This window comes from Vespa mandarinia, chromosome 23 (assembly GCF_050613455.1).
Source record: "Vespa mandarinia isolate Hongniang chromosome 23, ASM5061345v1, whole genome shotgun sequence".
Taxonomy (NCBI): domain Eukaryota; kingdom Metazoa; phylum Arthropoda; class Insecta; order Hymenoptera; family Vespidae; genus Vespa; species Vespa mandarinia.
Window position 1 is genome coordinate 3,006,513 of NC_140832.1, and position 15,988 is coordinate 3,022,500.

Below are 15,988 nucleotides of genomic sequence, written 5' to 3' on the forward strand. Positions count from 1 at the left end.
GAGAAAAAAGCAAATATATATATATATATATATATATATATATATATATATATATATATATATATATGTAATAGATCTTTGTAATAATATGAATTTGACACGTGTGGTATCGAGAGGATGTGGGTGTTATAGGACGAGAGAGAATAGATTCGTTGAAGTAATTAAAAAGTAAAATTCGAATACCTGCGAGAAATTCGAACAAAGAAAGAATTAAGAAAGAAATGAAATGAAATGAAACGAAGCGAAGTAAAAAAAAAGGGCAAAAAAAATGTTTTAGAAAAAAAGAAGAAGAAGAAGAAAAAGAAGGAGAAGAAGAAAAAAAGAAAGAAAGAAAGAAAAGACCTAACCAACATCGTGTATAAAAGCAGGAAACGAGAAGGGAGAGAAAAGGAGATGAAGAAAAGGGGGAAAGGGGATAGAAGGGATGAGCGAGAGGAGGGTACGCCATAGCGAAGGGTGAAGGGTACGAAGGAGGAGTTAAAAGAAGAAAAGTTTTGAAACGGGGGTGAAACGGATGGCGTTAATATATCTTGAAGCGAACGAGCGACCAACCAACCAACCGAGCGAGCTACCGAGCTAGCGAGATCTAGCTAGCTCAAGAAGATTGAGGTAGAACATACCTATGTGTGAGCATTAAGGAAGGAAATAGGAGAAAGGAGTCGATCAGGGTAACCGTGAAAAGGTTAGATATCGGTGTGTGGTGGTCGACGAGAGACGTTGGGAACGTGGTTTTTGGCGAAGCCGAGGACACCAAGGCGGGGTCACGTTCCGTGGAAGTAACTTGACCGGTAAAGCCTTCGGGGCTATCAAACTTTTGGCCTGATACATCGAACCCTAGGAACTTCTCTTCTCTCCTTCTTCAACCAACTAACTGTAGTCTCCTCTATTCCTCTATTCCTTTCCTCTATTCCTCTCTCTCTCTCTCTCTCTCTCTCTCTCTTTCTCTCTATCTCTCTTTCTCATTCTCATTCTCTCTCTCCCTCTTTTCACTCTACTCTAACCAGGAACTGATCAGCCCCTATTGTGATTCGTGGTCGGTCCTAACACCACAGGTTCCTTCCAGGATTGACTATCTCTCTCTCTCTCTCTCTCCGTCTCTCCCCTTCTCTTTTTCCTTTTCTTTCCCTTTTTTTTTCTTTCTCTGTTTGTAGCGAGTGTTAATACATCTAAGTGCAAGACTATTCGACACTTCAAAGTCCTCCTCGTTCCTATGAAAAAAAGATCACGAACTATATGAACGAAGAGCTTAGCGTATCTTTTATCAAACCTCGATCCAATTGAACTGAACGACTTTCTGACATTTACTTCTGTCACATTTATGTTTCACAATTTCATATGATTATGTGTCACATTTTCTTCTTCTTTTTTTTCTTTTTTATTTAACGACAATACATTTCAACATAAACGTTCAATTGAATTAATAACTCGATTATCACCGTTGATCATTGATAATTGCCACTTCGCATTATCAACTTTATATATTTTTAACGTTTCATAATATAATAACAATAATAATAATAATAATAATTAAAATGAAGACCGATGTAAAAAATATAATATAGCGGAATAATTTTATTTTACGAATTGTGTTTTATTGGTTTATGTCAATTTAGGATTTATTGATTTATGTCAAACTCATTTATATCTGTTCATTTATTAACAAGTTGAATGCCACGTGGGCCATCGGTTGCCCATTGTCGGAGTTTCCATTCAGGCCGTTTTAGTTATTATATGTCAAATGAAACATGATCGTGTAACGCATCATAATATCATCAGCTGATGCATAATTATCATATATAATGCAATTTTCATAGAGTCGACTATCGATGGACGAGGCGATGTATTCGATCGTTTTCAACTTGAATGATACCCTATTGCCATTATAGAGTTATCAAAATGACAAAAATGCTTGTCATTTTTTAATATCACGAAAAATATAAATAATAAATAAAGCGAGTCGAAAGTTAGATTGAATCAGTCATTTTATTTCAATATATGTGAATAAAAGTAATTGATATTGGCATTACGTTGGACTTTCTTTCAAAGATCATTAATTATTATATGAAATATTTATCCTTGATGCTCGCTAAGAAACAACGAAACATTTGTTTCATTAATAATAATAATAATAATAATAATAATAATAATTTTGTTATTTTTATGTTTATGATGTACATTATATTATATTATATCATGCCATTCTCCATTCACTAATTATATTTTCGATTTTATAAATATCATAACTCATCATTTATAAGCTTTTTTATAATAAATTGAAATAAAATGGGCCATTAATAGGGCACTCTAGTCAGGTCGCAAATATCGCATGAAAATAGGGGCCAATATCCAACGTGTTAACCATTACTCACAATCGGTATTATTTGAACGAAGCTCAAAGAAATGAGATACGCCTGAGATAGGTAGCCCTGTATACATTCTTGGTTGACATGTAGATAACACGCAGGTGCTAGTTCTGTCCGACTATAATCAATCGTTTCTACTAACTCTCTAGCTTTGTTACAGTGACCATACGAGGATGGTGAAAATTGATTTTACTAAAAAATCCGATTGCTTGATTTATCGTAGAGTAATATATAATCTTTTTATTTGTCTAAAGGCAGACTCGCGTGAATCGTTTAGTTCGATATTGGGTGCTAGGCGATGGTAACATTAATCACGAGAGACAAGGACAAACGGTAGTACAATTTCCTTCTCTTTTTAACGTGTACGTTGTAACGAAAGAGAAAACATATGTACGTGTTTCATCCAAAGAAACCACAACGCAGGATGGAACGAGCTTTGGCATGGCCGGTTGTTAGAAATAAGTGGACACGGCATTCGTGATAAAATACGAGCTTCCGAGTCAGGAACAAGGGGGTAGAAATGTGAGGGTGCGCTATTAGATTATGGGTGGTCGAACAACAAGATTGTGGACGACGGGGAAGAGGTCCATTAGTTTCGCCAGTCGTATCTTACGTCGTATAACTGGGTTAACAATTTGGTGCCTTCTCTCTCTCCTCTCTCTCTTTCTCTCTCTCTTTCTCTTCCTTTTTTCTTTGTCTTCTCTCTTTCTCTCTCTCTCTCTCTCTTTCTCTCTCTCTCCTTTCTCTTCTCCACTTCACCCTTTTTGACTTTTTCCTGTAATAGTTAGTCTATTAGAGCGCACTGTGTTCACAAGGAATTAATTGAGAAAAGATTAATATTATCGGCGAATTGCTCTTTCTCTCTTTACTTTTAAGCTTTATGAATTTCAATGAAATATAATTTAACGTTTTAAACGCAAGCAATATTATGCAATGCCATTAACTATGACGCCATTCCCTATTGGCGATTGAAATTGCCTGTGCTTGATGTTACCCGATAATACTTTAGTAAAAATTTTTATTATACAGTACGTTCACTGTCAACTGTTCTGCGACTTCATAGGATAATAAAGTAAAAAATTTATTCGCTATTATCTAGATAATTTTTTCTTTTTTTTTTTCGTCCTTCTTTTTTCGTCGAAGACCTGAATGCATCACTTTCTTGTATTATAATATATTAGTAAAATATATATATACATACGGAATTGTGCACGAACTCTTTAATCTTTAAACTACACTTAACTAAATTTAGAATTATTTTCTCGATATTATTTCAATATGTCGTTGCCCTTATAATAGGTGTAACAGCAAAAAAAAAAAGAAAATAAAAAAAATAAAAAAAAAGAATAAAAGAGGGTATCAAATAATCGTACATCAAACGTATAGTTTATCGAATGAAATTAAATTCCTAAAGGAAGACTCTTTTATTCTCCCGAAGGACTTTCTTCGACTTATCGAAGAAGAAACGCGCAATTGACGTGAATAAATCTGCTGTTTGATTCTTTGATGATTCCGAAGAAAAGGACGGATTTTTCTGAGTTTTGTAATATCGTACACTCGCAACGATCTAAGGATCAGATCTTACTTCTGTCAGATCGAATTTCTCAATTTTAAGGAAAAGAAAAAAATAACAGAAAAAAAAAGAAAAAAGAAAATAAAGAAGAGACAATCGATAAGAAATAAAACAGGAAAAAAAATACACACACACACACACACATATATATATACATAAAACTGTTTCAATGCTCCTTAATAGAGCCAAAAGGAAAGTTATCGTTCGCTCGAAATCACATGGAATTAGATTTAATCTTTAAAAGTAGAAATGAGGTTTTACCGGCAATAAATATCTATAATCGGTAACCGATATCAAAAGGTTATTTAGAAATAGTGGTATCGGTAGCTGGCTCTAGTTCGAGCCAGCTTAATTTACGGTTTCTACCAAGACAAAGTTGGTAAACGTGGTCCTTTATCCTTTTACCTCGTTTTCCGGCTACTATCTTACATGGACCGCAGTTCTTTAGTTTCAGGAAGCATCCGGATTGGTCCGAGTACCTTGGATTAAACCGATCCAACTCGTCTAACCATGGGATACTCTCTCTCTCTCTCTCTCTCTCTCTCTCTTTCTTTCTTTCTATCTATCTCTCCTTCTTTCTCTTTCTTTTTTCCAGAAAAAAAGAAAGGAAGAAAGGAAGGAAGACGTTTAAAGGTTTTACTTCTTTGCCAAGTCCAAGATATATTTTTCTTACAGTTCGGTGCATCAAGTGACGTATAAAGATTTTAGAAGTGGATGATACTTACCAAAAATTTTCTAACGATCCCACTGATTTATACGATTCCCGTTCTCGTATCCCGTTCCTATTTCCTCTTTAAAAAATATTTCTTGTACAAGACGATCTCTCCCTCGTTCCTTATCCCTCATTACGTTTGTCGTTGATCGATTATATAGCTTAGTCAGATTAATGAATTTTATAATATAAAATATCTATCAAGAAAATTTATTTTTATTTTACTTTTGCGATAAGAAATCCAATAGATAAGAGAAAATGATTTATCTATTTATTTTTATTAAATCGATAAATATAACAATTGTTTTGTCATAACACTTTCCCATTTTTAAATCGGATTTTCCTTCTCTCTCTCTCTCTCTCTCTCTCTCTCTCTCTCTCTCTTTCTCTCTCTGTCTCTCCTATTCTTTCTCTCTTTTTATTCTTAGAGAAAAAGCTTTCGAAAAATGAAATGGCCTTTGAAAATATTATGACTTAAGAGAAAAACGAAGAATAATCGGTATTTGAAAATAAGCCAAAGAAAGGTATTGTAGTCATTGATTTTGATTTTTCCTTTTTTTTTTTCTTTTTTTCAATATTTCTCTGGACAAAACGTTTAAGAGAGATTTCAAAGAAATCAATGATTTAAGAGAAATTCATTCGAAAGAGCCATTTACTTTTAGTATTATTTAATGCGAATTATTCGTATCGACCAAAATACAATAGAATACTTTAATCCGAAGAATCCATTTTAGTGCTTGGGTGGCAGTCTCTTGTTGGAAAATTCTTTTTTATATTTTTTTTCTCTTTATTTTTTTTTTTTTTTTTTTTTTTTTTTTTTTTTTTTTTTATTTTACAGAACAAAATACCTGAGAAATCGTCAAGCGATTTCAAAAGAGAAACTTATAAAAGCATTGAATATAAAGAGATAAATTAAAATATAAAATATAAAAAATAAAATATGATATTTGTATATATATAAAAAAATAAAATAAAAGCATAAAATAAATATTTCGTTAGTCGTTTTCCTCGAATAATTTTTATTAATGTACATTGAAAAAAATGAAAATTGTTCGATCCTGAGACTTTTCCAAAAGACGATCTTCGTTCGCCCGTACGTCAATCATCCTGTTTGAAAAATTTTCTACTCTGAAATGATTATAAGATAATAAAAGTGATCGTATTGTTAATTCATTCGAATTGAGTGAACGAAATGAAAATAAATAGAAAGAAATAAAAATGATTATTAAAAAAGAAAAAAAAGGGAAGGGAGATAAATAGAATCACGAGGAAAAGAAAAGAAATATAATATAAGAATAAATAAAAGAAGAATAAAGAAATTAATTAAAAAAAAAAAAAATAAAGGGGGAATGAAAATAAAAAATGAGTTCAATGAGATTTTCAAACTGGACAAGATTTTTTACTGCATTCGATCATTGAGATATATTATCTAATTAAAAAAGGGGGGTAAAAGAAAAATCATTATGATTTGTTGAAAGTAACAAACGACGATATCGTCGTCGTCGTTGTCGTCGTCGTCGTCGTCGTTGTCTTCGTCGTTCTCTTAAAGAACGGATATATAAGAAAGCAAAAGGAAGAAAAGAAAAAAAGATAAAAAAAAAGAAGAAGAAAAAGAAGAAGAAGAAGAAGAAGAAGAAAAGGGAGAAGAAGAAGGAAATAAATAAAGAAATAAAGAAATAAAGAAATAAAGAAAGAATGAAAGAAAGAAGGGACAGTAAAACACGTCGTTTATGATCCGATCGAATGAAAAGCGCCAACGAATACGTCTCTTTCTTTATATTTCGCAAGGAATGAAGCTCCATATCTGTTCGCACGATGGAATGGTGAAAGGATGAAGGGTAGGAGGATGAGGAAGGGTGAAGAGAGGTAGGGTGAAGAGGGGGAGAGGGGGGATGCTTGCTAGGATGAAAAGGACGCATTATAATTTCTCGTAAAACGTTTTACGATGACAAAACACGCCGTGAACGTGTTTCCCGGTTGGGGAGCGGCCCCCATCGGCCGTTGTAAAATCGAACGACGCACGTTTTAAATGTATAAAGATAAATGTCTGTCTGTCTGTCTATCTGTCTCTCTCTTTCTCTTTCTCTCTCTCTCTCTCTCTCTCTCTCTCTCTCTATCTATCTATCTATCTCTCTCCTTCTGTCTTTCTTATCCTTCTTTCTTGTCCCACCTATAACCACGATATCTCTTTACGCACGACATCGGCTCGATTCAATGGAAAAGATAATTTTTAAAATGTCTATCCATATTCTTCAAGAAATACTGTTTCTTTTCCGTCGACTCTTTTCTTTTTTTCTTTTGTTGTTGTTAACGTTGTCATTATTATTATTATTATTATTATTATTATTATTATTATTATTTCCGTCGCGTAAAAACCTTAAAGTATCCAATTTGCTACGAGAGGATAATGGCGCGAACACTCACACGCACGCCAAGTACCGAAAGGTTACTGCAAAAGGTCAAAAAGGACAAAAGGTAGGAAGGCTTACCGAATGATCATTCTTCTTTCTCTTCGTTTTTGTTTTTTTTTTCCTTTTGTTTCATTTTTTTTCAACAGGAACGTACGTTTATTTTGCACTGAGCAGAAATACAAGCTATTCATGAAAGATGAGGTTACAGCGGCCGCAAGCCCCCCGACCCCTTTCCACTACACCCCTGCCCTTTTTTTCCCCCGTTTCTTCCGTGCTTTCGAAGAGATCTTTCTTTCCTTTTCTATCACTCTATTTTGCTCTCTCTCTCTCTCTCTCTTTTTTTCTTTCTCTCTCGTTCACTCTAACTTTCATTCTTTCTTTTTGTTCATTCTCTTTCACTCTTTTTACACATGCAACCAACTTTTCTCGTTCTCTCTATCTTTTCCATTCATAATACGCATGCTATTTCTTTTGCTCTAACTTTCTCTCTCTCTCTCTCTCTCTCTCTCTCTCTTTCTCCCTATCTAATTCAGCTCATTCTCGTATTTCTTTCCTCACCACCGCTTATTAGAACAATGTAATAATTATACATATGCATATATTATAATACATTTGTGCATTATCATAATTTAATTTACACAGAGATGGCATATATATATATATATATATATATATATATATATATATGTATATGTATGTATGTATTTATGTATGTATTTATGTATTTATGTATGTATCATATGTATATATGTATGTATATTATATTTTATAAAAGAAATATTTGTATGTATGTAATGTATGTAATGTGTGTATTTATGTATGTACGTATGCATATTTATATTATACACATATTCTTTGTTTTCTTTCTTTCTTTCTTTCTTTTTTTTTCTTCTTTTGAATGTAATTACCTCTATCCATTTTTTCACGTAATTCTTCCTTAAAAAATAACGATATTTAAAATACGCTACGCGCGATGTAATAAGAACCATCAAGAGAGGAAAGAAAAGAATAAAAAGGAATTAAAAGTATTGCAAGGTGGATTTGTGAGACGTTTGGCTTTTTTTCTTCTCTCTCTCTCTCTCTCTCTCTTCCTCCTTTCACTCTCACTTATTCTCTCTCTTTCTCTCTCTCTCTTTCTCTCTCTCTCTTTCTCTCTTTCACATACACGCAAAAACACACACACGCACACAAACATACACACAAATAGACGGCATATATACTCGATCCAAGAGTTTTCTTGACTTCTTTCTTAAACTTCCTTCCTTTTATTCGACATCTCATTCGTTCCTATCCACGTTCACTTCGTACTTCCGTTTCGTTCTTTCTCTGATTTTCCTATAGCGCACATTTTGCTCTCCTAGTTTCTCCGTATCACTCGCAAAGTTTTGCACACAGCCGTACTCCAAAAATCCAAAATTCGAAGGTGAACAGCCTGAATTTGTAACGAGGGTAAAGGATCGCATGTGGGTAAAAGAATGAGGATGAAAATGAGGGTGAAGATGAATGGAAGGGAAAAATGATAATTATCTCAACTTTGTAAGTTTTATCAGTCAAATAGGAGGATTAAAAGTTTTATCCTATGCTTTCGTATTACTTTAATCGTCATTGCGGATTAACACAAATGGTTCTTTTTTTTTTTTTTGGATTTCTTTTTTTTTCGTCGTTTTTCTTTCTTCTTTCCATTCTTTTTTTCTTTTATTTTGCCTTATTTTGTCGTCTCTCTTTTTTGTAATTTTTTTTTCTTCCATACGTGCATAATCTCTTAAAAAAAAAAAAAAAAAAAAAAAAAAAAACGAAGAAGAAAAGAAAAAAATTTAATTTCTACGTTATGGAAAATACAAAATTGTACTGATAAATTTTGCTTGCTTTCCTTTCTTTCTTTTTTTTTTTATGATCTCCTTTTTTAAAGGATGTCTTTTATATTCTCGAATTGCAAATTCTTCGTAATGATTAATGAAAGCTTTTATTTTTTCTTTCTTTCTTTCTTTACTTTTTCTTTTTTTTTTTCATAAAAATCGAAAAAATCTACTTAGAGACACGCGAGATGAGAAGCGAGTTCACGTTATAGTGTTCCTTTTTATATTTTTTATTTAATTTCTTTTTTCTTTTTCTTTTTTTTTTTTTTAATAATCTACCTCTCTCTATCTCTCTCTCTCAATGTTTTCTTTTATTTTATATTTCCTCTTAAGCGATCTTAACGATCAATCGATCATCGAAAGCTTTCGTAGTTCGTCATAACTTCGGTACGTTAAACTCGTTCGACGATACTGAGACAATGAGACGGAAACGATATAGTTCAAGGAGGACTCAAGTTGAAAGCAAAGCTCACTCAAGCACGATGAGAAATTTTTTTATTAGTGAATTATTTACAAAGCGCGGCCGGCCCGGTCACTCCGTAAGCCGAATAAGAAGCGTGCGCCTTTTTCGATAACGCAAAAACTCTAGGCAGACAACAATTAAGTCGACGAAACGATGCGGACGAAAGAGGAAGGGACTCACCAACACCTATGTCCTCATTTTCTTTCTTTCTTTTTCTTTTTCTTTTTTTTGGCTGTATTTTTGTCGTTCCTTTTATTTTTTTATTTATTTATTTATTCGTTTGCTTTCTTTCTTTCTTTCTTTCTTTATTATTATTATCATTATTATCATTATTATCATTATCATTATCATTATCATTATTATTATTATTATTATTATTATTATTATTATTATTATTATTATTATTATTATTATTATTATTATTATTATTATTATTATTATCATCATCATTATCATTATCATTATTATTTCCTTTAAGATTAATTTTGATTTTTTCTCTTTCTTATATATTTTATTATTTCCACGTACGGCTGACTGGCTGGCTTCACGGAAGAAATTTTTGTCGGAAAATGATTGGATGATAATAGCCAAGAGAAAAATAGAAAATAATAATTTTCATCATTACCCCATTTCTTTTATCTCTTTCTTCGCGATCGATATCGATCGGGTGTCCCTCGGTCTTTCGTCGTGCCTTTCGTCGATCGTCAGCGATTTCGTGCACACATCGAATTAAAGATTCAATAATCGCAAGGTACGCGGAAGAACGTTCGTTATTCGTCGAATAATTCTTCTTCGTGCTACGCTTAATCGATAATTAATCGAACAATTAATAGTAATTCATAACATTAAAACTTATACTTATACGAGCTAAACACTTAAGCTTACTCGGCATCCTCTCGCGATTTGTACAATTAAAAAAAGAGAACAATGAAGAGTGGTAGTTTATTATTTTTTTTTTTTTTCGTTTTGTTTTGTTTTGTTTTGTAATTATATTAATATTAGCGATAATAATATAAAGATAATAATTAAGACTCTTTATAGTAAATAATTTATGTAAAAATTTGGGAGTTAACGCTAAAAAAATTATCCATTCGCGCTGGCTCTCTCTCTCTCTCTCTTTCTCTTTCACACACGTACACATACGCTCACACATATACCACATATGCACACGCACAGAGATAATCGAAACACTTTCTTCCTTTCTTTTTCGCTTTGCCTTTAGACGATACAAGTTTGATTCTCAACAAACACATTTCACGAAACACATTCGCACATCACACAAGGTACACTTTTTTACTATTTGCGAAGTCATACTCTCATTCTCTCTCTCTCTCTCTCTCTCTTTCTTTCTCTCATTTATTCCTTTCAACTCATTCCCACTCTTTGTACATCTTTATCGTTTACGCATGTAGTCTCTCTCTCTCTCTCTCTCTCTTTCTTTCTAACATACAATCCTTACGACTCTTTCACTCTTTAGTAAGCCAATCAGAAGACCACGATGAGGATAATCCTTCATTCTCAATGAAAATGTTTATAGGAAAGAGTAGGATGAAGAAGATCGATGACGAAGAATATGATTTCATTTTCGGATAAATCAAAATTCAATTTTGTTATTGCCACGTTATATTCTAAATACCATATTATATCCGTCCTTTGGATTTATTTTCGATATGCAGCTTTAATTTAAGCCGATAAATGTTATATATAAACAACGTATATATATATATATGTACGTATATATATATACATACATACACATTTTATATACGCATCTATTCGACGTAATATCTATTCGATTCACGAACTCAACACAATAAACTTATATCGGTTCATCGAAAGTTACGATGGCTGATGAGAGGGTTTGCGAGTTCAGAAAAAAAAAAAAAAAGAAAAAGAAAAGATCGAGGGTAAAAAGACGGCGATCGTGACTAAAGGGTGTCGTTTCAGCAATGATCAAATAGGGGGTGAGGGTATTCATGGTGGAGGGGGAAGAAGGAGGAAGTTTCTTTTTTTTCTCTTTTTCTTTCTTCTTTCATTTTTTTTCCTTTTTCCTTTCTTCTTTGTTCTTTTCATTTTTTTTTTTTCCTATACGAATGTACGTAACCTCCAATGTCCTTCGAAATAATATCCCTCGCGTGTTTCATCATTCATTCATTATAATAATATACCCTTTCGTCCTTTATCATTCATTCCCATTCAAAAAATCTTTCATCAATCTGTCTAACGCTTTTACGACAATCATGTGCGTTCATTAGAACCGGCTTTAATAGGCCTGCGTAGTCAGCGCGATTAGGCGATTAGAAGGAAGATATCGCATTAAAAAGGTATGTTCCCTCGTAATAAAATCCACGAGACGTTCGTACGTTCCTCTTTCGTTCATTTTCCTTTTTCCTCTTTCTCTCTCTCTCTCCCTCTCTCTATCTCTTTCTCTCTTTCTAGCTCTCTCTTTCTATTTAACTATCTCTTCCAAATGCTCCTACATTTCCCTTTGTTCCTCTTCCTCTTTCTCTCTCTTTCTTTCTCTCTCTTTCTTTCTTTCTTCAACCCCCTCTTCTATCTTCTTACGGATTTTACCGAGTTCTCGTGCTCGATTCTAATCTCCATCCATTTCGTCGCCTAACTAATGTTATCGTAAATCCTAAACGGAATTACTCTCTACTATACATTTACATATATAATATTTATACATATATATTACGATAGCCGATACAAATATCACATGTGATCACCTACTTAGCTCGTTATACGAGCCTTTTCTACTACGCCTTGTACAAAACGTCGAAAGTTAAGATTCTTGTTTATTTATTTTTTTTTTTTTCGTTTTTTTTTTTTCGAAGCTCTCCCAAATATTTCCCTCTCTCTTATCCCTTGCTCTTATCTCATCTGTTTCTGTTCCTTTCTTCTTTTTAATTTTTTTCTTCTTTTTTCATTTTTTTTCTTTTTGTTCTTTTTATTTTCAAATCAAATCAGCAACGTACGTGACTTTATAAAATCACGAATAAAATCGATTTAGTCCCAGCTTGGAAGGATACACTTTTCTCATATCTCTCTCTCTCTCTCTCTCTCTCTCTCTCTCTCTCTCTTTCTCTCTATCTCACTCTCTCTATCTCACTCTCTTTTTCTTTTTCTGATTTTCTTTACGCTCGTTTCTCATTTCCTTTAAGTAGAATCGTACGTGCAAGTAAGATTTATTTCATTTCCTATATACATATACATATATATATATATATATATATATATATATATATATGTATATATATATAGAAATCGTATACAATATACATATATCGTTAAGTTTCGTAAATAACGCGTAAACCAATTATGTTACCATCCGCTCGCTCGTTTTTTTTAATGACGTTATCGTCGAATTTACTAATATTTTTTTTCTCAATTACGGAGGAGAGTAAGAAAAAGAAGGAGAAGAAGAAGAAGAAGAAGAAGAAGAAGAAGGAGAAGAAGATGAAGATGAAGAAGAAAGGGAGATGGAGGGAAAGTACCGGAAGCGGTCAGAGGAGAGTACACGTTCTTGTAAAAACGACGTCGATTCTCTCTCTCTCTCTCTCTCTCTCTCTCTCTCTCTTTCGTTTTCTTTTTCATCCACCTCAGATTCATTCTTTTTCTACACAGTAAACCAATAATAATAATCGTACGAACGACTCGTGAGTGACGCGAAGCGTGTTTATAGAGCGCGAAAGGAGATATAGAATAATAAAGGCGGACGTTTTCTCGTAGCGATCGCGAGGGATGGTGGGATGGAGGGATGGAGGGTGGTTGGGCGACGAGAGCTTTCGACCCTGCCGAGCGAGAAGAAGAGAGCACCACTACCAATGATGTGTTTTTCTACGCCGCGCTTTTCTACCGTGGTGATCGATAAACGCGCGTATAGACTTTGAAAGACGATAAAACGAGAGAAATTGCGCTTATCTCGCTCGGTTATCAAACGAGAGTAGAAAGAAATGACGGTCATGGCTATAGCGATTGAGAAAATCTAGAGAGAAGAAGGGAAAAAGAATTAGAATAAGAATAAGAATAAGATGAAGAAGAAGAAGAAGAAGAAGAAGAAGAAGACAATAGAACGACAATGATAACGATAACGATAACGATAATGATAATGATAATGATAATGATGATGACGATGATAATGATGATGATAATGATGACGACGACGACGAATAAGTAGACAAAATAATGGCGAGAGAAAGGAGCGACGGATGCGTAAGCGTTTTATATTCTCTCCTTATTATAATAATTATTTCTCAGCATTAATGAAACAACGATTACAAAGCTCTCCCTGCTTGTCCCGGCTATCTAATGTCTTTCTTTCTTTTTCTTCTTATTTTTCTCTCTTTGCTCTCTCTCTCTCTCTCTCTCTCTCTCTCTCTCACATACACACACACACACACACACAGACATATACACAAACACATATACGCACATACACACGTTCATAGATATTCATACACACCTATATCTCGTCATATTATTTCGTATTAGTACAAAATATCCGCGGCGCAAAGCTTTTACTCTACGTCTTTTCGCGCGCAAGATCACACGTAATAAATCACATATTATCGTATGTTAATATTCACAATTATACAAATAGAGAGATGTGTGTATACGCAAGGAGGTACAGAATTCTGGAAAAATGATTCTCTTTACCGCTTGCTCTCACTTTCCACTTTTTTTTTTGTTCCACGTTCACTCACTTTCTCTCTTTTTCTATTTATCTCTCTCTCTCTCTCTCTCTCAATTTTTCCCTCACTTTCTCTTTTACTCTTTATTACATCTCATTTCTTTCTTTTTTTATCTTTCTCACTCTCACACATTCACTCGTTCTCTCTTTCTTCTCGCATTTATCGTCCCTCTCATCTTTTCTCTCTCTCTCTCTCTTAATTTCCAGACACACACATACACACGAATACCTTTACACACATAAGTTAGAGACGTACGGATTTTTACGTATAAGAAGAAACATTACAATGACCCGATAGTAAATCGTGACTGGAAACATAGAGCGTTGTTCTTAATGCCTGTATAAAATTCCTAAAAATACTATATTCTACAATGAATTTTTGTGAATGAGTGTGACTGTTCTAGTGAGACTGACCGTTGGTTGTATCTGTATTCTTTTTTTCTATTCTTTCTTTCTTTCTTTTTCTTCATTTTTGCATTTTTATTTTTCTTACTTTTCTTATTTTTCGTATTTTTTTTTTTTCTTTATTTTTAATTTTTTTTCTTTTTTTTTCGATTACGTCGACGTACACAAATCAACGCCCACCCATGCCACGGGAAAACGTTATGCTCATCTAAGAAGTTAGTTGATCTGATGCAATCGCAAAAAATTGAAAATCCCTTTCACGTATTTCCTCGAGCTTTTTCCTTTCTTTCCTATTTTTTTTTTCCCCTTCTTTTATTTGCTTTCATTTCATTTTATTTCGGTTTCATTGTATTCTTCCATCCCTCGATTTTCCTTTCACCATTCCACTTTCTCCCCCTACTTTCTCCAATCCCTTCTCTATGCCCACCCCACTCCTTCCCTAACCCTCGACCACGTCGGACCGGAAGGAACAAGTCGGACGTGAAAATTTAAAAATACAACAACGTTCCCCACGTTTTTCTCTTTCACTTCCCGCTTTAGGGTAGTGCGCGAAGAGTGCCGTCGGAAAAATCGAATCATGTGCAAAATCGTTATCTTCACCTTTTTCACTTAGGCCTCGAGAGGTAAGTCAATCCGACGTCTGTCTGTCTAGACGTATATAAACTCTATCTAGCTTCGTCCGTCGACCAAAGTGAAACACGCCAACGCGAATAATACGCGAATCCTAATGGAAAAATGTCTGCTATATTTTTTTTCTTTACTTTCTTTTTATTTCTTCTCTTTACGTTCACGATCGACATATTCAGTATCTCTTCCACTTCCCTCGCCCCCTCCCCAACCCGTCGCACGTTGTTCCTCGTCTATTTCTTTCTTTCTTTCTCATTCGCAGCTTTCACTGTACGTCTTTTTTTTTTGCTCTCTTTTCTTTCTCACCTTAACTCACCCCTTTTTTCTTTACTCCCTGCCTCTCGGCCTCACTAACGCACGTGATTAACACGATTATCCCACCCCTTCCTATCCTCTACTCGAGACACGATATAAAGGACTGACGCCTCTCGATTATGTTTACACGCCCTCGATTTGCATCATTTTTTTCCTTTCTCTGTATTTACTTTTTCTTTATGTTTTCTTTCTTTATTCTTTATTTTTCCCTTGTTTCTTCGTTTATCTTTTGCTTTGTTTAACTCGTTGCAAATTTCTTTATTTTTCTTTTTTTCTGTTTTTTTTTCTTTTTCTTCTTTTTTTTTTCTTACAAGTCTTTAAATGCCAAAGGTCACTTTTTAAAAATATAGGTATCTCATTTTTGTCTTACACCCCCCAATTTCATTTATCTTTCATCATTCTTTCTTTCTTTCTTTTTTTACTTTCTTTCTTTCATTTAACACACATTCTCTCTCTCTCTCTCTCTCTCTCTCTCTCTCTCTCTCTCGTTCATTCTCACAATCTTTCAATTACACCTGTTTCTTTTTCTCTTTCACTCTTTCTCATTGACTCTCACTTCGCAATAACCAT

At 33.7% G+C, this 15,988-nt stretch overlaps 1 protein-coding gene and 1 long non-coding RNA gene across 17 annotated transcripts in view; one reads left to right on the forward strand and one right to left on the reverse strand.

Annotated features, from left to right (window-relative positions):
* The window catches only part of LOC118444484 (uncharacterized), a 52,244-nt gene that overhangs the window by 21,713 nt on the left and 14,543 nt on the right, over positions 1 to 15,988 (forward strand). The gene's annotated exons all lie outside the window — the stretch shown is intronic.
* LOC118444474 (Krueppel-like factor 6) overlaps positions 15,072 to 15,988 on the reverse strand; it is a 312,575-nt gene continuing 311,658 nt past the window's right edge. For all 16 annotated transcript variants that reach the window (XM_035872768.2, XM_035872772.2, XM_035872767.2 and 13 more), the window contains one exon: positions 15,072 to 15,988. This exon is cut by the window's right edge and continues 7,592 nt beyond it. The gene's annotated coding sequence lies outside the window, so the exon portion shown is untranslated.